This window comes from Ovis aries, chromosome 1 (assembly GCF_016772045.2).
Source record: "Ovis aries strain OAR_USU_Benz2616 breed Rambouillet chromosome 1, ARS-UI_Ramb_v3.0, whole genome shotgun sequence".
Taxonomy (NCBI): Eukaryota; Metazoa; Chordata; class Mammalia; order Artiodactyla; family Bovidae; genus Ovis; species Ovis aries.
In genome coordinates this window covers 203,874,456-203,895,293 of record NC_056054.1, presented here as the reverse complement: position 1 = coordinate 203,895,293, position 20,838 = coordinate 203,874,456, and the positions used below count along the sequence as shown (strand labels likewise).

At 42.7% G+C, this 20,838-nt stretch overlaps 1 pseudogene; it reads left to right on the top strand.

The window, feature by feature from the left end:
* Window positions 1-8,834: 8,834 nt before the first annotated feature.
* Window positions 8,835-19,131, top strand: LOC114111510 (5-hydroxytryptamine receptor 3C-like; annotated as a pseudogene).
* The last annotated feature ends 1,707 nt before the right edge of the window (window positions 19,132-20,838 follow it).

Sequence of the window (20,838 nt, the reverse complement as noted above, 5' to 3'; positions counted from 1 at the left end):
CTACCCTCAGCCCTCCGGTGAGTCCTGCCTTTCTGGCTCCTTAGGATTCAGGTTCTTAGAATACTTCCTTGATCGAATTTCCTCCAATAAACCCCATTTGCAGAAAGCATTGGCTCTTCTCTGCATTATATTGTAGTTTGAAAACTTTGAGGTTGAGAGACTTCTTGTAGAAACTTCTCACTACCAAAGTAAGAAGGATATTCTTTTTTTTTTTTTTCAACTCTACTAGATAACATGTGAAAGCAGGGAAATGGTAGAGAAGGGGCCAAAATCTATTACGAGGAATTATAAAATGGACTAACCTCCTAAATCCAGTTATCCTGGATTTAAGCTTCTGCAATTAATGATGTGCCAGAACCAGGCAGCCCTTGTTTATAGAGTGAAGCCTTTTGTCACAGCCTGACATGTGACTCATTCATCATTAAGGGCTAAGAGTGTTAACATAATCCCAAATTCTGCTAACTGCAATCAGAGTTGATCTGTCCTTAATCATGCTAAGAAAAGAACACTGGGCTAAGGAGAGCACATTTGAAAATGGCATCTGCTTTACTTGGGAGTAACACAAATGACCCCACATGAACTGGAAAATTTCCCTTCCAAACACTTGCCTTTTCATTTTGAAAGTCTTAGTGTCTTGGCCCATTATTTCCAATAGCTTTTTTTTTTTTTTTTTGGAAACATTATTATTTGCCTGTGACAGGTCTTTTAGTTGCAGCATACAAACTCTTAGTTGTGATACGTAGGATCTAGTTCCCTGATCAGGGAGTGCAGTCTCAGCCACTGGATCACCTGGGAAGTCGCCTCCAATAGCTTCTTAGGGGAAGTGGAGACCCCACTGTATCACTCTACACCAGAGCTGTGGTATGATTTGCGGGACAGCAGGTTCAGAAAAGCACAGATTTGGGAGCAACTTAATTACAACTTGAACACAATCTTTCATTTTTAGCAAGCATTTCTTTTCCTTAGTTTATTCTACTACTTTCTATCTGAACCCTAAATTTCCCAGGTCATCAGTTCAGTTCAGTTTCAGTACAGTTCAGTCGCTCAGTCGTGTCCGCCTCTTTGTGACCCCATGAATCGCAGCACACCAGGCCTCCCTGTCCAGCACCAACTCCCAGAGTTCACTCAAACTCACATCCATTGAGTCGGTGATGCCATCAGCCATCTCAGCCTGTCATCCCCTTCTCCTCCTGCCCCCAACCCCTCCCAGCATCAGAGTCTTTTCCAATGAGTCAACTCTTCGCATGAGGTGGCCGAACGAAGTATTGGAGTTTCAACTTTAGCATCACTCCTTCCAATGAACACCCAGGACTGATTTCCTTTAGAATGGACTGGTTGGATCTCCTTGCAGTCCAAGGGACTCTCAAGAGTCTTCTCCAGCACCACAGTTCAAAAGCATCAGTTCTTTGGCGCTCAGCTTTCTTCATAATCCAAGTCTCACATCCATACATGACCACAGGAAAAACCATAGCCTTGACTAGACAGACCTTTGTTGGCAAAGTAATGTCTCTGCTTTTCAACATGCTATCTAGGTTGGTCATAACTTTCCTTCCAAGGAGTAAGCATCTTTTAATTTCATGGCTGCAGTCACCATCTGCAGTGATTTGGAGCCCAAAAAAATAAAGTCTGACACTATTTCCACTGTTTCCCATCTATTTCCCATGAAGTGATGGGACCAGATGCCATGATCTTCATTTTCTGAATGTTGAGCTTTAAGCCAACTTTTGCACTCTCTAGTCAAACACAATATTTCTGCAGTGAAATCTATGAATATTCACACTTGGTAGCAAAAATGAAATTAAGGACAACCCCACATCAGTTCAGGTCAGGTTTTGCCACTAAATGATTTATAAAAAATAATTTGGTTTTCAAAACTCTTTAGGTTTTAAAACTGTTGTTTTTGTATTACTATCCCCATTTTATATATTCAAATAAATGAGATAAGATAAATGAGAAGATGAAGTACAGAGTGCAGTGATGGCCACTATCTCCCAAGTTCCCACGGCTAGGCAGGTGACAGAGCTGCAGTGTGAACAGAGGCAGCTAGCTAGAGACCCAGGACTGAGCCTCTGCCACATAGCCCTCTGGACTGATGAAACTAGACAGGTTCTCTAAGAGTCTCCTGTTGAGACTTCAACACACTGAAAGTCTTCATCAGCTAACACTATAGGAGAATTAAAACAGGAAAAGTGGGGCTTCCGTGTAGTTCAATGACTAAGAACTCGCATGATGTGACTGAAAGATCCCACGTGCCTCAATGAAGACCTGGTGCAGCCAAATAAATAATGAATAAAATACATATTTTTAAAACCAGGAAGAGGAAGTCCCTGATAAAGGTCCCTAAGACAAACCTGCTTTTCAATTTCCTTTTACTCCCTCCCTCAGTCTTTTTGACTGCTCACCCCTCCCTCCCCCACCCACATAACACCCAAGTTCACTATGTACTTCCTCCACTGCTTTCTGAAGCACATATTTCCCCAAATCTGATCTGGGCAATCCCTCTTCCCTTTATATTCTCTACAGATTTAGCTTTTTGCTGCTGATGTCCATTGCCAGATACTTTGGGATGTTCCACTCTTGTGCCCTATCCTGAGACAGTCACCTCACATGGAGATTCATACTTGACTTTGCAGAGTAGCTCACTTACCCAGATTTCAAGAGATTCAGAAATTACGTCAGATCCACTTGCATCATTTTGGTTTTTCCACCTATCTTCATGGTACATATTTCTCTACTTATTTTCTTCACATTTTTTTCCATTACATAACTTTATGTTCCATCTGAATAGAAAATATGCACTTTATCTTTTTTGACATATGGATTAAGATGTCATATCACCTTTCAGTAAGAGAAGGTATGATGCAATTATAGTGATTTTATTTCTTTCAAAATCAAAATCTGAACACATTATCTTAGCACACAATGGATAATCAGACAGAAACTTTGAGATCACAGAGCTCCCAGAACATTAACAAATGTGGTAGCTGTTTCTCTGTCCCATCAATAACAGAATCATATGATAAGCACCCTCTGGGCTAATGACTTTCCTCTTGTTATGGGCAACTCTGAAAGGCTTTGAAAGATAGTTTATGACCTCTATAGGAAAACCTGCTGACAGGCAACTTGTCCTGCCTGGGCCACCTTGCATTTGAAGGCCTATTTCTGCCAACAACTCCTCACCTGTCCACTCATCTGCTACCCTGTGGATCATGCACATATTTTTTTCACTTTCTTTTTCTCTAAACCATTATAAGCTGCATTTCACCATGTTTTCCACATTTTGGGGGTTCCATATTAACCCAACATTCAAGTATATTATCTCATTACTGTCTCTGCCTCTCTCTTCTTCCTGAAGACCCATTCTAGGATACGAAGTCACAGACTTCATTTCAAGCCTATCCTTTCCCTCCTTTCCAATCTGTGATTCTCCCTTTGATAAACTCTCTTATTTGATCATTCATTGGCACTGGCTCTTCTATATAGTAGGGAAAAAGACAGTATAGCATAGAGACTTTGGAATCTGGCAGCCCAGGGTTCTAATCTGATTTCATTAAGTGCATGGGTGGCTTAGTCTTCCAAGTTTAAATTTCTTCATTTGTGAAATGGAGCCAATAACACAGATTAAATTATTTTTTTTTAATATGGATTAAAAAAAAGCATTTATAGCCTTACAGAAGCTAGAAAGTCCAATATGATACTAGAGAGCATCCTTTCATCATGCAGACTGACACCTAGAGTGCAAAATCAACTTTGAAGTAGGAGACACTAGATGAAAAGAATTATAGACTTTCAAGCACAATTCCCTGTTTTCAGATGAGAAAAATGAAGTGGAGAAATATGAAGTGATAAATATGGGTTATCACATTTCAAGACTGTTCAGGCCTGTAAAGTGGCAGCCACAGGTGAGTAGTCATCCTGGGCTCTTTTCCCAGTTGCCTCTGAGGGGTCCCAGAACCCTCCCTTTTTCTGTTCCAGGCATTGTAGCCAACCTGACTTCAGCTAGTGACTCACCCTGTAGTTTGGATGTTTTGGCTGCCTCCATACTCCTGGATCCTTAGCCCTGGCCAATTGCCTCTGTATGTGATTACCATCCATCAGGGCTGCAAAACAGCGGCCCTCACTTCCCCTCCTACCAGCCAATTCTGCTCTTGCCAGGTTACAGTTATAATCCCAAATCTGGTCTCTAAAGGGCCCCAGATGAATGGGGCCATCAGAGAGCCATGCAACATGATCCCCCTTTGGATATGCTAAGGTTAAAGATACTGGTAGGGCTTCCCTGGTGGCACAGACAGTAAAGAATCTGCCTGTAATGTAGGAGACACAGGTTCAATCCCTGGGTTGGGAAGATACCCTTGAGAAGGAAATGGCTAGTCATTCCAGTATTCTTGCCTGGAGAATTCCATGGACAGAGGAGCCTGGCGAGCTACAGTCCATGGTGTCACAAAGAGTTGGACATGATTGAATGACTAACAAAGGTGTTGGTATATGACTTGCAAAACGACAGCTCCTGTCCCTACCGTCTGCCTCTGGAGCCAAACATTGTCTAGGCCAAGTGATTTCATATTTGAAAACCTAGAGGCCTAATAATCTAGTCCATGAGACTTCCCAGCTATGGAGTAATGAAAAGAATAAGGAAAGAACAATGGAACTAGACTAATCTGGGTTTGAATCTGGATTCCACTGATTTTCACCTAGATGGACACTGAGCAAGATTTAGATTTTTCTACCTCTCTGTATTTCAGTTTTTTAATCTGTAAAACTGGGAGTAATGGTGCTAAACTTTCAAAGCAGTTGTGAGGATATGAACACTAAGTAAAGTACATAACACATTATAGGGCACATAGCACAAACTCAATAAATGGTAGCTCCCGCTAGGCCATTCTGAGTGTCGCTTTCATTAGAAACTTTGAGGAGGCAGTCAAAAATAAAAAGCCAGGCCCTGGCTCCAGCCCTTTGGAGCCTACCTGCAGCAGACTGCTGCAACTCCCTTCTCCAGGGTGTTCTGCCAACCTCCAGCTCCACCAAACTGCACCCAAGGTGGAGGCCCCTCCTCAGCTACATCACGGGAACATTAGGTAACTTCTCTGATATGGCCTCAGGACTCCCATGAGGAGTCCAAACACCTTTCTTACATCTGCCAAAGGTGCCTGTGTCTCTGTCCCCATTCATGGGGCACTGCCAGGCCAGATAATTAACTCACATTTATTGAACATCTTTTCATGCCTGTTAGCCATCTGTATATCTTTGGAAAAATGTCTACTCAGGTCTTCTGTCCATTTTTAAATCAGGTTGTTTGGTTTTTTGATATTGAGTTGTATGAGTTGATATACCCATTTGAATGCAGAATTCCAAAGAATAGCAAGGAGAGATAAGAAAGCCTTCCTCAGTGATCAATGCAAATAAATAAGAGGAAAACTATAGAATGGGAAAGACTAGAGATCTCTTCAAGAAAATTAGAGTTACCAAGGGAACATTTCATGCAAAGATGGGTTCAATAAAGGACAGAAATGGTATGGACCTAACAGAAGCAGAAGATATTAAGAAGAGGTGGCAAGAATACACAGAAGAACTATACAAAAAAGATCTTCACGACCCAGATAATCACAATGGTGTGATCATTCACCTAGAGCCAGACATCCTGGAATGTGAAGTCAAGTAGGTCTTAGAAAGCATCACTATGAACAAAGCTAGTGGAGGTGATGGAAATCCAGTTGAGCTCTTTCAAATCCTAAAAGATGATGTTGTGAAAGTGCTGCATTCATTATGCCAGCAAATTTGGAAAACTCAGCAATGGCCACAGGACTGGAAAAGGTCAGTTTTCATTCCAATCCCTAAGAAAGGCAATGCCAAAGAATGCTCGAACTTCTGCACAATTGCACTCATCTCACACGCTAGTAAAGTAATGCTCAAAATTCTCCAAGCCAGGCTTCAGCAATATGTGAACTATGAATTTCCAGATGTTCAAGCTGGTTTTAGAAAAGTCACCAGAGATCAAATTGCCAACATCCACTGGATCATGGAAAAAGCAAGAGAGTTCCAGAAAAACATCTACTTCTGCTTTATTGACTATGCCAAAGCCTTTGACTGTGGATCACAACAAACTGTGGAAAATTCTGAAAGAGATGGGAATACAGACCACCTGACCTGCCTCTTGAGAAATCTGTATGCAGGTCAGGAAGCAACAGTTAGAACTGGACATGGAACAATAGACTGGTTCCAAATAGGAAAAGGAGTATGTCAGGGCTGTATATTGTCACCCTGCTTATTTAACTTCTATGCAGAGTACATCATGAGAAATGCTGGGCTGGATGAATCACAAGCTGGAATCAAGATTACCAGGAGAAATATCAATAACCTCTGATATGCAGATGACACCACTCTTATGGCAAAAAGTGAAGAAGACCTAAAGAGCCTCTTGATGAAAGTGAGAGAACTGGACGTGGAACAACAGACTGGTTCCAAATTGGGAAAGGAATACGTCAAGGCTGTGTATTCTGATTCGGGGCTATCATTCTGATTTAGGGCCAGAGTGGTAAGGGTAAAGCACATTAAGTAATTCTGATACATATTAAAGATAAGAACAAGTCTTTTGTAACATAAAATCCAAGGGCACATGATGGAAGGATAGGTGGGACCTAAGTCAGGGAGTTCTTTACATCATGCTAAGGAGGGAGATTTCATCCTATAGGTCAGTTTTCTAAGTGTGGTCCCAGGAGGAGTAGCCACAGCAGCACCTGGGAAACTTGTTGAAAATACGAATTTTCAGACTCAGCAATCTTAACATAACTGCTACAGACAATGGGAGCTACTGAAAGATTTCAAGTATAAGAAAGATATGGTCAGCTCTGCATTTCAAATTACACAACCTACACAGTGGAGGATAATTTAGAAAAAGCCAGACTAGGAGTGACACCACTAGGTGTGAAGCCCGGGAGCTTTGATGGTGCTATACAGTTTCCAGAGAGATTCTTCACCTTGGCATTCTATCCTCCTCAAGGCTGGATTGTGCTGTATGAGGTCATCCTCCAAAACAAGAGGCAGCTAGAGGATGACAAAAATGCTTTTCCAGGTGAGGATGCCCATTGCTAAGCTGCAACTCAAGTTTAGGAAACCCCAGGCGAATGCAAGGATTTCTAGAAACACCCACACCTTAAATTGATGGTATCCTCCAACAGATCCAGGACTACAACCCAAACAGGAATCCTAACGGGCCTTAGACTTGTCCAAGGAAGCAGCTAAAGCCTAAATTCAGGGCCTCTTTTTTAGGGGCCATGGCTGAGTGCTCAGGAATTCTAAAGATACTGAACCCAAGATGGAGATTCCAAAGATGCCCAGAGAAAGCTGAGAGTGGAGGAAGTCCTCACCCTCCCACAATGACCCCTGAATCAGCTGAGTTTCTGAACCATCTCCTAGTCATGAGTGACCAACAAAGCCCACAGCTTGGCTTAGGAGAGACATGTATCAGAGCTAAAATGAGAGTCTTAAAGACTTCCCAGGATATTCCAGAGAATGTTGGAGACAGCTATTTCTAGTGGCCTCAGAAAATGACAATCTAGCTACTGAAGTTCTGTTTAAATATGGCTACCTTCCCCCATCTGAGAGCCTATTGGAGAAGGAAAGGAGGAGGCAGGCATATGCAGGACGGGTATCCAAACCACATTGGTAACAAGGAACTCCATGCTAGCATGAACTCTGAGAGCTAACCTAAGCCAGTATTTCTCCTAGACAAGAATTCCAGGTGCTTAATAATTTGTCTGAGATGAAGGACTGGCCAACGTGAAAAGCACCTTTTACAAGTAAAGAATTCTGAAGGTAGAAAGAGACTCAGTGTTCATGATGAAAAACTATGTGATTCTTATACGGCTTGTTATAAACCATAAGCACTAGAAAACCTGAAACCCTGGTTATTTTAAGTACTATCATTTTTATTGCTTTATTTGAAAATGTTCTCTAGTTCATCATTTTAGGTATTTTTATAAAAGATGATCAATAGATTGTAGGTGTTCAATTCTTGTGGTTAATAACTAAATTTATATTTTCCTCGTGTGTTTATTATGTTCGAAAATATGATCAGAAAGTACAAGATCCCATTGCCATCTCTCTATTTACCTGGCTCCATTTCTTTTTTTCCACATACTCCTACCAGTATCTGCACTGTAGGAATGTTGGGGGATGACATAAAACTAGACATATTAGGTAGGTGCAAAAGTAATTGCACTGTTGAACTTGGCTGTTTGATACTGGAATACATTCTTAAATAAATGTGGCTATGTTATGCATCATTTTAATGTGCATTTCTCACTTTATGTTTCTTTGCTAGTGACTTATTACTTACTGTTTATTTTACATTTATTTTAGACTAGGGAGATGACGTTAGACTAAAAGCAAATTTGAGTGATTTTCTTATCTGAGTTCAAGACAGGTTGTGAAGCAGCAGAGACAACCTGCAACATCAGCCATGCATTTGGCCCAGAAACTGCTAACGAACATACAGTGCAGTGGCGGTTCAGGAGGTTTTGCAAGGGAGACCAGAGCCTTGAAGGCGAGGAGCACAGTGAATGGCCCCTGGAAGTTGACAGCAACCAAGTGAGAGGATCATCAAAGCTGATCCTCTTACACATAAAGGACTGAGACACAAGAAGCTGCTGAAGAACTCCACGTCGACCATTCTATGGTCATTCGGCGCTTGAAGCAAATTGGAAAGGTTAAAAAACTTGATAAGTGGGTGTCTCATGAGCTGACTAGAAATCAAAACAATCGTCATTTTGAAGTGTTGTCTTCTCTTATTGTACGTGACAACAATGAACCCTTTCTTGACTGGATTGTGACATGCGATGAAAAGTGGATGTTATATGACAACTGGCAACGACGAGCTCAGTGGCTGGACTGAGAAGAAGCTCCGGAACAATTCCCAAAGCCAAACTTGCACCAACAAAAGGGCCGTGGTCACTGTTCGGTGGTCTGCTGCCGGTCTGATCCACTACAGCTTTCCGAATCCTGCGAAACCATTACATCTGAGAAGTGAGCTCAGCAAATCGATGAGAGGCACCAAAAACTGCAACACCTGCAGCCAGCACTGGCCAACAGAAAGGGCCCAGTTCCCCACAATAATGCCCAACTGCACGTTGCACAGCCAACATTTCAAAAGTTGACTGAATTGGGCTACAAAGTTTGGCCTCATCCACCATACTCACCTGACCTCTTGCCAACCAATTACCAGATCTTCAAGCATCTTAACAACTTTTTGCAGGGAAAACACTTCCATAACCAGTAGGAGGCAGAAAATGCTTTCTAAGAGTTCACTGAATCCAGAAACATGGATTTTTATGCTACAGGAATAAACAAAGATTTCTCATTGGCAAAAATGTGTTGATTGTAATGGTTCCTAATTTGATTAATAAAGATGTGTTTGAGCCTAGTTATAATGATTTAAAATTAACGGTCCAAATAAATAAATAAATAAATAAATAAATAAATAAAATAAAATAAAATTAACGGTCCAAAACCACAGTTACATTTGCATCAACCTAATACAGTGCCTGGCATACAATAAAGTACTCAATATGTTAGTTATCACCCGCAGCAACAGCAGCCGCAGGAGTAATAATAGCCCCTGAGATCTCCAGATCCCAGAGTTGAAACTCTGATTCTCTAGGTTGGAAGCAAGCCTGTGCCTCAGTGCTTTATTTCTCCTGCCTCTATCACCTCCATCTCCTGACAGCTATGTCTACTGAGTACAATCAGAACTTAGGTCCCATTTTTCAGCCAACTTTATTAAAAACAAGGTATATATCAACTATCTTCAGCCACTTGCAGCAAGGCTTGAAGTTAACCCTCCTTTCCTAGATCCAGGGCCTGTGAGTATAGCCTACCTGTGGAACTCAGGTAGGCTATGAGTGTGTCCATGTAGACACAGACACAGTAGCACTTTGGTCCTATATGACATGATGGCCCAATCCCTTGGCCAAGTTTCCAAAGAAGGGAAGCAATGACTTACAGAGCTGGTAGGACTGAAAGACTACAGACATTTCAAACTTTAAACAAAAGACATTGCAGCCTTCTGTTCTATATTTTCCAAATTTGGGCCCCCAAGTCAGTCCTGCCTTCCTTAGCGGTTTCTATTTTGGACTATCATGATCTTACATTCTGAACAAAGTTTCTTTTGTATTCTAGGTCTGACTCTTCATCCCTTCTGCAAGAAAACATTTTCAAGTCTTTCTGGAAATGTGACTTAAGATACTTAATATAACAATGTTCCAATTCACTCATTTGGTTATTTGTATTTTGTATAAAGATGTGAAATAAGACATAACATTGACACAGGCCGTTAATATTGATGGTAGCTGAGTTTACTGGTTTATGATAATGTGTATCACTATTGACAACACAAGAATGTTAAAAACAGATCTGTTAACTTAGTTTTGTGACATCTATTATCATGGAATCAATACCTAGATTAAAACCTGTATAGAAAACATCAGTCTGGGGGAGAACAAATCAGGGAGGCAGAAAGACTGGAAAGAGGAAATCTAGCTAGGGGATGTTGGAAAAATATAAACAATAGATAATGAAGCTATGAATAAAGATTTATAATTTGTATTTACAATTATTCTTAATATATATGTAACCAAATCACTAAATATTGTCACCTTTCCAAATCTGCAGATTCCCTGGCTTTAGAAAAGTAATAATTCTTATTTCGCCAGTCCACCCTCTCTAATTAAAGTGAGTTATTTTGTTATTGAGCTCAGTACAGAGCTGCCAAACAGGATACTTTTCCCTTAGTCTTGGCCCAACTTCCTCCCTGTCTGGAGCTCAGAAGGCATTCATGGACAGGGGCAAAGCAGGAAACTGCTGTGACCTCTCTGGCCATAGTCTCTCACCAGGGAGTGATCAGCTGTCATGAGCAGTATTCAAAACCAGGAACCAAGGTATGGTTGGAGCCCCTTTAAGCTCCAGGGTTTGGGGGCTACTGGCAAGTCCCCAGAGGAGAGTCCAGAAGAAGAGGATGGAAGGAGGGTGGCCCGCTGTGGGGGGATTCCTCCTCTGTCTCACTGTCAACCTTCTGCTTCAAGGTAAGATGGGGCAAGAACAGAGAAGACCAGAGTGTGGTTCTGAAGGATATATAGGAACTTTCTTCTAGCACGTGAAGGACATTAGAATTAACAAGTTAAATATTTCTTCCATAATGTCAGTGTCTTGATTTCCTTTTGGTGACAGATAGAAAGACATTCCACTGCTCAGGACACAGAGCTCTCCTCACTTCCTGCCTGCATAGGGATCTCATTTCACTACCTTTCCAAATCTGCCTTTTCTTGTCCTCCAGTGCCCTTTTCACCATACCTTCATCCTAACCTCCCTACCTCCTTTGATATGATGTCTATGATAAGAGTAGCCCTGAAAGAGTAAGTAAGATATCAAGGGAGGATAGGAATCAATCTGAGGTAGAAGAAAACAGATGCTTTGCCTCCACGGGGAAATATTTGTTCCCAGTCTGGGTATGTACCTTAAATATTATGGAAAGAGATGGAGAAAGAGAGGAGAAGGCAGGAAAAAAAGATTAAAAAAAAAAAAGGAAATGGAGCAAAGATTCTGCTCAGGTACTACCCAAATAGCTCCCTGGCCATGGCCAAGAGCAAAGATCCACATAGGGCTTACTATACGATTGGCCCAGTGATATGACCTAATGATCCCAGTGCTAGAAATAAGTCCTAAGCTATCTGAGATCACTAAATCTGAGAAGGGCAAAATAAGCTAAAGCACCAAAATAACCACACATTCAGAATACCTACTTCATGTTTCCCGTATCTGCCTAGTAAGTAAGCGCAGTTGTTTATCTATCTTATCTTCTTGATAAATTAACTGTTTTAGGTAAACAGAAGTCCCTGAAAATGAGGATGAGAAATCATTAGAGCAGATTTATAAGTGACCTTGACTACAAGTCCAAGAGCAGTGCTAGGTGGTGCTAGTAGGTACATCCAAGACACTTATGATGGGTGCATCACAGGTCTTCTTGAAGTGGCTGCCATTACATCAAGGATGAGTTTGCATACAGATTTGGGCAGATTTTGCATAAGGATGAACAATGAGAATGAGAATAGGTACTAACTCAGCTCACCACATCCATTTCCACCATTTGCCTACCAGACCAGCCCATCCTCTCCAGCCCTGGCAGGAAGGATTTTGACCTTAAGAAGTCTTGGCCCAAGAAGGAGGAGGGCTTACCCACTCCTCCCAGTGAGTCCTCTGTTTTCTCTCTCTGCAGAGAGGCTCCCATCCTAGTAACAGAGGCTCTCTCTCACAGGGTCTCTGCTTGCTACAGGAAGAGCAACATTTTCATCATCAGTTGCTCAGGATTTGACCAGCATAGGGTAGATTCTGCTGCCTTCCAAGCATTGTTTGACTTAAAGGTCTGTCCAGCTACCAAGGTCAGCACTTCCACTCAAGTCAGCATATCTTTCATCTGTCTGCCATCCTGGAAGTGATGAGACCTGGTCCCCACTTTCTGTTGCTTCTAACAGGGGATAATAATCCTCTGCCCTCTGAGCCCAACATTGTATTGGTCTAGTGGTGAGCAACAGGTACTCTGAATGGATTCTGGGCTAATTAGAAGGTTTTCCTATGGGATGGGGAGACACAGAGAAGAAGGCTGCAGTGACATTTTTTTCAGAAAGGATTTATCCTAGAGTCCTGACCTTTCTGGAAGGTTCCAGAAAGAAGTGATCTTTATGCCAATTAAAACCTGAACTGATGTTCATTGCAGCACTATTTACAATAACTAGGAGATGGAAGCAACACAGATGTCCATCAACAGATGAATGGATAAAGAAGTTGTAAAAGGAATAAAAAGGAATGCATTTGAGTCAGTTCTAATGAAGCAGATGAACCAAGAGCTTATTACACAGAGTGAAGTAAGTCAGAAAGAGAAAAACAAATATAATATATTAACACATATACATGGAATCTAGAAAGATGGTACTGATGAAACTATTTGCAGGGCAGCAAAGGAGACACAGACAGAGAGAACAAACTTGTGGAAACAGTGGGGAAAGGAGAGGAAGGGATGAATTGAGAGATTAACATTGAAACACATACATTACCATGTGTAAAACAGATAGCCAATGGGAATATGCTATATGGTACAGGGACTCAAACCCAATGCTCTGTGACAACCTAGAGGGATGGGATGTGGTGGGAGGTGGGAAGGAGGTTCAAGAGGGAGGGGACATATGTATACCTGTGGAAGATTCATGTTGATGTATGGCAGAAACTAACACAATATTGTAAAGCAATTATCCTCTAACTGAAAAAATAAAAATAAAAAAACAAAAACAAAATTAAGACCTTTCTTTAAAAAAACCAAACAAACCTGAATTGTTCCTAGATACAAGGGGAGACAATAAGGAAAAGATAGGTTAGCATCTAAAATGATGCCTGCTCCAATAAATTAGTAAATATTTATAAGAATATGTAGTGGGCAGGGGCCAAATCTTTTTGTACTAATAAGCCTGGATGGGAATTTCTTTGCCAGGATGCACAGCTCCAGCTCCTGACATCATTCCTGTGGATTACTACGGTAAAGCAGATCAACTCTTCCCCTTTCCCACTACCAATTATAAGTTTAAATTTTAAGAGTGACTTAAAGGTTTTCCGGACCTCTACCCAATGTATAAATCTTTCTTGGACCAAACAAGTCCATCTAGAACTGGTCCAGGGGACACAAATCTCCCTGGGCAGCTTAGAAAGATAGAATTGGTAACCCAAGAAAATGGCCAAGTGGTTGCAGACCAATGCACTGGTACAACCCTGGGTCCAAGTGGTTTTAGGCTGTATTTAATGTCTGCCTATAAAAAAGGCCATTAAGGGGTACTTTGCCAATGCTGCTGCTGCTAAGTCACTTCAGTCATGTCCGACTCTGTGCAACCCCATAGGCGGCAGCCCACCAGGCTCCTCCGTCCCTGGGATTCCCTAGGCAAGAATACTGGAGTGGGTGATCATTTCCTTCTCCATTGCCGATGATACTTGGCTAACAAAGTAGGGGAGATAGGGTGTGGTCATTAGGGACCCCAGTGGGAGGAAGAGGATCAGAGTTTAAAGACTACTTCCCTGGTGGTCCAGTGGTTAAGACTGTTCTTCCACTGCAAGGGACACGGGTTTGATCCCTGATATGGGAAAGTTTTGCCTGCCATTTAGTATGGCCAAAAAGAAAGAGAAGAAAGGGAAGGGCTGGAGTGGCTCCACCATCACTCACCTCTGCTTCTACTGACCTGGCTGTAGGTGGGACAAGCCTCTCATTAGCTAGAACACAGTAGAGTGCATCAGCAACAACAGACTCACTGTATCAGCTGAGAACCTGTGGCTTCCAGATATCAGCATCGTGGAATAGTGCATATCCGGGTCAGGGAAAGCCAGCATAAAGCCCATCTGAAAAGAGCAACCAAGGGTCAGTGCAGGGCACAGGGACACCAGCAGATTCAGATCAGGGTACAGCCTCAATGAGTTGACTCTCACAAAACACTATGAGCAGAAGAGACGAGAGAGAGTGACCTTAGAGAAATAGCCCCAAGAGTGAGCACAATAGAAGACCCGGGAAGGGAGGGAGACACAAGCTGATGAAGGCACCCACAGCACCTATCTCTCTCTGCCTCTCATGAGCTGTGTGGATGTGGATCAGGTACCTCCAGGTCTCACTACATATCTCAGCAGCCAAGGTCGAATTATAGTACCACAGGCCAAGGAAGGTGACCAGCACCTATAACCCACCTACTTTCCTTTTGACCAACAGACCTGCATGCTCACTGTCAGTTCCCTCCTCTACACAGGTGAGTGAGACACGTTGTGGCAGCCATTTAGGGTTCAGAGGAAGATGCATCAGTGATGCAGGCATTATTTAGGAAGGTTTTAGATCAGTGCTTCTCAACTCTGGCTGCCCACTGAAGCTTTTTAAAAATACCAATAACTATGCATTACCCCAGAAATTCCAAGTAACTGTTCCAAATGGGGTTCTACTACTGTGATTTCTTTCTATCTTCCCAGGTGACACTAATGTGCAGACAGGATTAAGAACTACAGCTTTAATTTCTCAATAAAGTTTAAAAAATAAACAAAAACTACTGCTTTACCTTAGATAGCCCTTCCACCAAATGAGTCTAACCTGACCCTGACCTGCTGCACGTGTATAATTTTTAGCTCAAGCCTGTTAACATTAACAGCCAATATACTTTAACCAGTAATTAATGTAACTGAAGCTACCATGTGTCCTATGGCAGAATCAGACAAATAAATCATTATAACTGGCATGCATGGAATTATAAAAACACTGAGCTGTTCAAGACTTATTCCACTGAAACAACACATAGAATTGGGGAACTGAGAAGAAAAATAGGAAAGACTCCCAAAATTCTTTTTATTTATTTTATTACCTTATTTTTGGCTGCACTGGGTCTTCGTTGCTGCACGCAGGCTTTCTCTCTAGTTGCAGAGCGTGGGCTCTAGGGTACATGGGCTTCAGTAGTTGTGGTACAGGCTTAGTTGCCCCAAGGCATGTGGGATCTTAGTTCCCCTTAGCCAATTCAGGGGATGTCAGGGATAGAACCTGTGTCCCCTGCATTGGCAAGTGGATTCTTAACCACTAGACCACCAGGAAAGTCCCTCCAAAAATTCTTGACTCGTGTTTAAGTCATAACTAATCTTCCCATAATTTTGACCCTAACAACCAAAAAAAAAAAAACCCTCCTAATGCTGCAGCCCACATGTATATGAATTGCTGGTCCTATGACCCACTTCTGAGAAAACCTAGATGCCTACTTTAAAAGGACAGGGAGGAGAATCTGTGGAAGAAGCTCAGTGGGGGAGGAATTGAATCTTGTGGGCAGGAGATTTGAGGACACTCTGGACTGAGCAACCCTGGCCTACTTGCAGTGGACAGCATGCTCCTGGACAAGGAATTGTGGGTGATAACAGATATACCTTGAAATGTCACTCAGACCCAGGGGGAGTGGGAGCTTCTGAACACCAGCAAGGCAACCCCAAAGATGTTGATGGACAGCAACCTATACGACCAAATCATTTCCTATGTAAGTCCAGGGGCCCCTGTTTGACTTCCGAGTTGCTCTTGATTTTCCTCTTAATCTAAGGCCCTTTAGGATGTAAAAATAATTCTAAGGAGTTGAGCACCTGCTCCTCATTCCACTTTCTACCCTAACTACCCTCAAGAAGGATCCTCAAGGCATCTGCCCTGAAGACAGGAGGAGCAGCTGGACTTTTATAAAAATGGATGGTCCTGTCCGATGGTCTAAAGGGCCCATTTGCCCACAAAAGTCTATAATTGTGTTCCCAGAAAGTGGGACATAAGGGGAAATTAGACAATGAAATTTGTGGGACTTCTGAAGAGGGCACAATTCAATGCATCTATTACCCAGAGAGCTCAACCCATGACCAGCCTAACTGGACATCAGCAAAGAATGAATAAGCAAATATAGAGCTGAGCGCTCTGGCATCAGTTATTTGCCACATTCTCCACACTCCTTCCCACCAGATGGCCAACAGGTGCAGGCCCAGCCTCTTCATTTCAAACCTCCTGGTGCCCAGTAGCTTTCCAGTCACCATTGACACCCTCAGCTTTTTTTTCCTGACAGCAGGAAATAAGAACCTTGCCTCAACCACAATAAGTTACCATTTCATGCCAGTCAGAATGGCTGCTATCCAAAAGTCTACAAGCAATAAATGCTGGAGAGGGTGTGGAGAAAAGGGAACCTTCTTACACTGTTGGTGGGAATGCAAACTAGTACAGCCACTATGGAGAACAGTGTGGAGATTCCTTAAAAACTGGAAATAGAACTGCCATCAGTTCAGTTCAGTCGCTCAGTCGTGTCCAACTCTTCGTGACCCCAAGAATCACAGCACACCAGGCCTCCCTGTCCAGCACCAACTCCTGGAGTTCACTCAAACTCACGTCTATCGAGTCAGTGATGCCATCCAGCCATCTCATCCATGGTCGTCCCCTTCTCCTCCTGCCCCTAATCCCTCCCAGCATCAGGGTCTTTTCCAATGAGTCAACTCTTCACATGAGGTGGCCAAAGTATTGGAGTTTCAGCTTTAGCATCAGTCCTTCCAATGAACACCCAGGACTGATCTCCTTTAGGATGGACTGGTTGGACCTCCTTGCAGTCCAAGGGACTCTCAAGAGTCTTCTCCAACACCACAGTTCAAAAGCATCAATTCTTCAGCACTCAGCTTTCTTCACAGTCCAACTCTCACATCCATACACGACCACAGGAAAAACCATAGCCTTGACTAGACAGACCTTTGTTGGCAAAATAATGTCTCTGCTTTTGAATATGCTATCTAGGTTGGTCATAACTTTCCTTCCAAGGAGTAAGAGTCTTTTAATTTCATGGCTGCAGTCACCATCTGCAGTGATTTTAGAGCCCCAAAAAATAAAGTCTGACACTGTTTCCACTGTTTCCCCATCTATTTCCCATGAAGTGATGGGACCAGATGCCATGATCTTAGTTTTCTGAATGTTGAACTTTCATATGATCCAGCAATCCCACTGCTGGGCATATACACTGAGGAAACCAGAATTGAAAGAGACACATGTACCCCCAATGTTCATCACAGCACTGTTTATAAAAGCCAGGACATGGAAGCAACCTAGATGTCCATCAGCAGATGAATGGATAAGAAAGCTGGTGGTACATATACACAATGGAATATTACTCAGACATTAAAAAGAATACATTTGAATCAGTTCTAAGGAGGTGGATGAAATGAGCCTATTATACAGAGTGAAGTAAGCCAGAAAGAAAAACACCAATACAGTATATTAATGCATATATATGGAATTTAGAAAGATGGTAACGATAACCCTATATGCGAGACAACAAAAGAGACACAGATGTATAGAACAGTCTTTTGGACTCTGTGGGAGAGGGTGAGGGTGGGATGATTTGGGAGAACGGCATTGAAACATGTATATTATCATATGTGAAACAAATCACCAGTCCAGGTTCAATGCATGATACAGGGTGCTCGGGGCTGGTGCACTGGGATGACCCAGAGGGATGGGATGGGGAGGGAGGTGGGAGGGGGGTTCAGGATGGGGAACACGTATACACCCCTGGTGGATTCATGTCAATGTATGGTAAAACCAATGCAATCTTGTAAAGTAATTAGCCTACAATTAAAATAAAATAATAATAATAAGAAGAAGAACCTTGCCTCATTGAAGATAACTCTTCTGCTGGGCTACAACGTCTTCCTGCTCATGATGAATGACTTACTCCCTGCCAGTGGCACCCCCCTCATCAGTATGGCCCCTCCAGCTCTTCAGAAGAGAAGGGTGGGAGGGACTGGCTGAACTGGCTCAGGGAAGGGAGATATACTGGGCAAAAGAGGCTGTGCTTCCCAGGGTGGGATTGGAAGAGAAGAACGAAGTCCTGGCTGGTGCCTCTGGCCCTCAGGCAGGCCCAACTTCCCTCCAGGTGTCTATTTTGCCCTGTGTCTGTCCCTGATGGTGCTCAGCCTGCTGGAGACCATCTTCATCTCCTACCTGCTGCACTTGGCCACCACCCAGCCCCCACCCATGCCTCGCTGGCTCCATTTCCTGCTTCTACACTGCACCAGCCCAAGGACATGCTGCCCCGCTGTGCCTCAGAAGGAAAACATGGGCCTTGATCACCTGCCTGGTGAGGGAAGTCAGCACTGCCCAGGCTTCCTCTTCCATCACCTCTGCTTTTCTGCTCCTGCCTCCTTCCCCACAATCCCCCAGGTGACCTTGGTGGCCCACAGCTGAGTCTCTGTCTCACTGTAGATGTGAAGGAGCCCATGGAGTTTGTGGGGAAGGTGCCAAGTCCCAGAGAGAGAGCTAAATGGGTTCCCTCGGTCAGCAAGGACCTAGCAGGAAAACAAGACTCAGAAGCAGCACTTGGCCAGCCTGTGGGTGCAGTTAAGCCACATGATGGACACCCTGCTCTTCTGCTTCTACCTGCTGTTCAGGGCCACCTCCATCACTATGGTGATTGTCCTCTGAAACGCCAAGGCATGACATCCATATCCACTTCTCGCTACAAACTACAGCATGAAGTTTCTCATGGTCTTAGGGCCAGCCAGACACAGGCCCTTTCCTAGTCTTAACCACTTACCTGCAATGACTACCATGTGTATGCATATGTTCAGTTGCTTCAGTCGTATCCAACTCTTTGCAACTCCGTGGACTGTAGCCCACCAGGCTCCTCCGTCCATGGGACTCTCCAGGCAAGAATACTGGAGTGGGCTGCCATTTCCTCCTCCAGAGGATCTTCCTGACCCCAGGAATGAACCCGAGTCTCCAGCATCTCCTGCATTGCAAGCAGGTTCTTTACTGTTGGAGCCATCAGGGAAGCCCAGTGACTACCATGTCCCCTCTAAATTCCCAAAACAACACAGCCCCACCAAGCAGGTTTAGGGCTGCCCTAGACAATCTCCTGACCTCTCACATGCCTCACGGACAGGTGGGTCCTCATTCCCGCACACTTCAGTGTTCCTTAGCTACACCTAACTTCTGACTCCCTTATCACTGAAGACTGGGGTCACTGGAGTCTCTCCTCGATTGATTGTCCCAATAAATAACTTTTCAGGAAGCACTGGCTCCTCAATGCATTTATGATAATCTCCACAAACACTGAAGTAAACAGCCCTCTTGTAGATAAAAAGCCTAGAGATAAACCCACATAACTATGGGTACCTTACTTTTGACAAAGGAGGCAAGAATATACAATGGGGCAAAGACAGACTCTTCAATAAGTGATGATGGGAAAACTGTACAGCTACATGCAAAAGAATGAAATTAGAACACTTTTTAACACCATACATAAAAATAAACTCAAAATGGATTAAAGACCTAAATGTAAGACTCGAAACTATAAACCTCTTAGAGGAAAACATAGGCAGAACATTCTATGACATAAATAACAGCAAGATCCTCTATGACCCACCTCCTAGAGTAATGGAAATAAAAACAGAAATAAACAAGTGGGACCTGATTAAACTTAATAGCTTTTGCACAGCAAAGGAAACTATAAACAAGGTGAAAAAACAACCCTCAGAACAGGAGAAAATAACAGCAAATGAAACAACTGACAAAGGATTAATTTCCAAAATACACAAGCAGCTCATGCAAGTCAATATCAGAAAACAAACAACCCAATAAAAAAGTGGGAAAAAGACCTAAACAGACATTTCTCCCAAGAAGACATACAAATGACTAATAAACACATGAAAAGATGCTCAACATCGCTCATTATTAGAGAAATGCAAATCGAGACTACAATGAGATATCGCCTCACACCGCTCAGAATGGCCATCATCAAAAAGTCTACAAACAACAAATGCTGGAAAGGGTGTGAAGAAAAGGAACCCTCTTGCACTGTTGGTGGGAATGTAAATTGATACAGCCACTACGGAAGACAGTATGGAGTTTTTTTATTCCTTAAAAAAACTAAGAATAAAACCACCATATGATCCAGCAATCCCACTATTTTGTTTTCTAAGGAAAACAAAATTGAAAAAGACACATGGACCCCAACGTTCATTATAGCACTATTTACAATAGCTAGAACAGGGAAGCAACCTAGATGTTCACTAACAGATGAACAGATAAAGAAGCTGTGGTGCACATACACATGGAATATTAGTCATAAAAAGGAATGCATTTAGGTCAGTACTAAGGAAGCAACAGTTAGAACTGGATATGGAACAACAGACTGGTTCCAAATAGGAAAAGGAGTACGTCAAGGCTGTATATTGTCACTCTACTTATTTAATTTATATGCAGAGTACATCATGAGAAATGCTGGA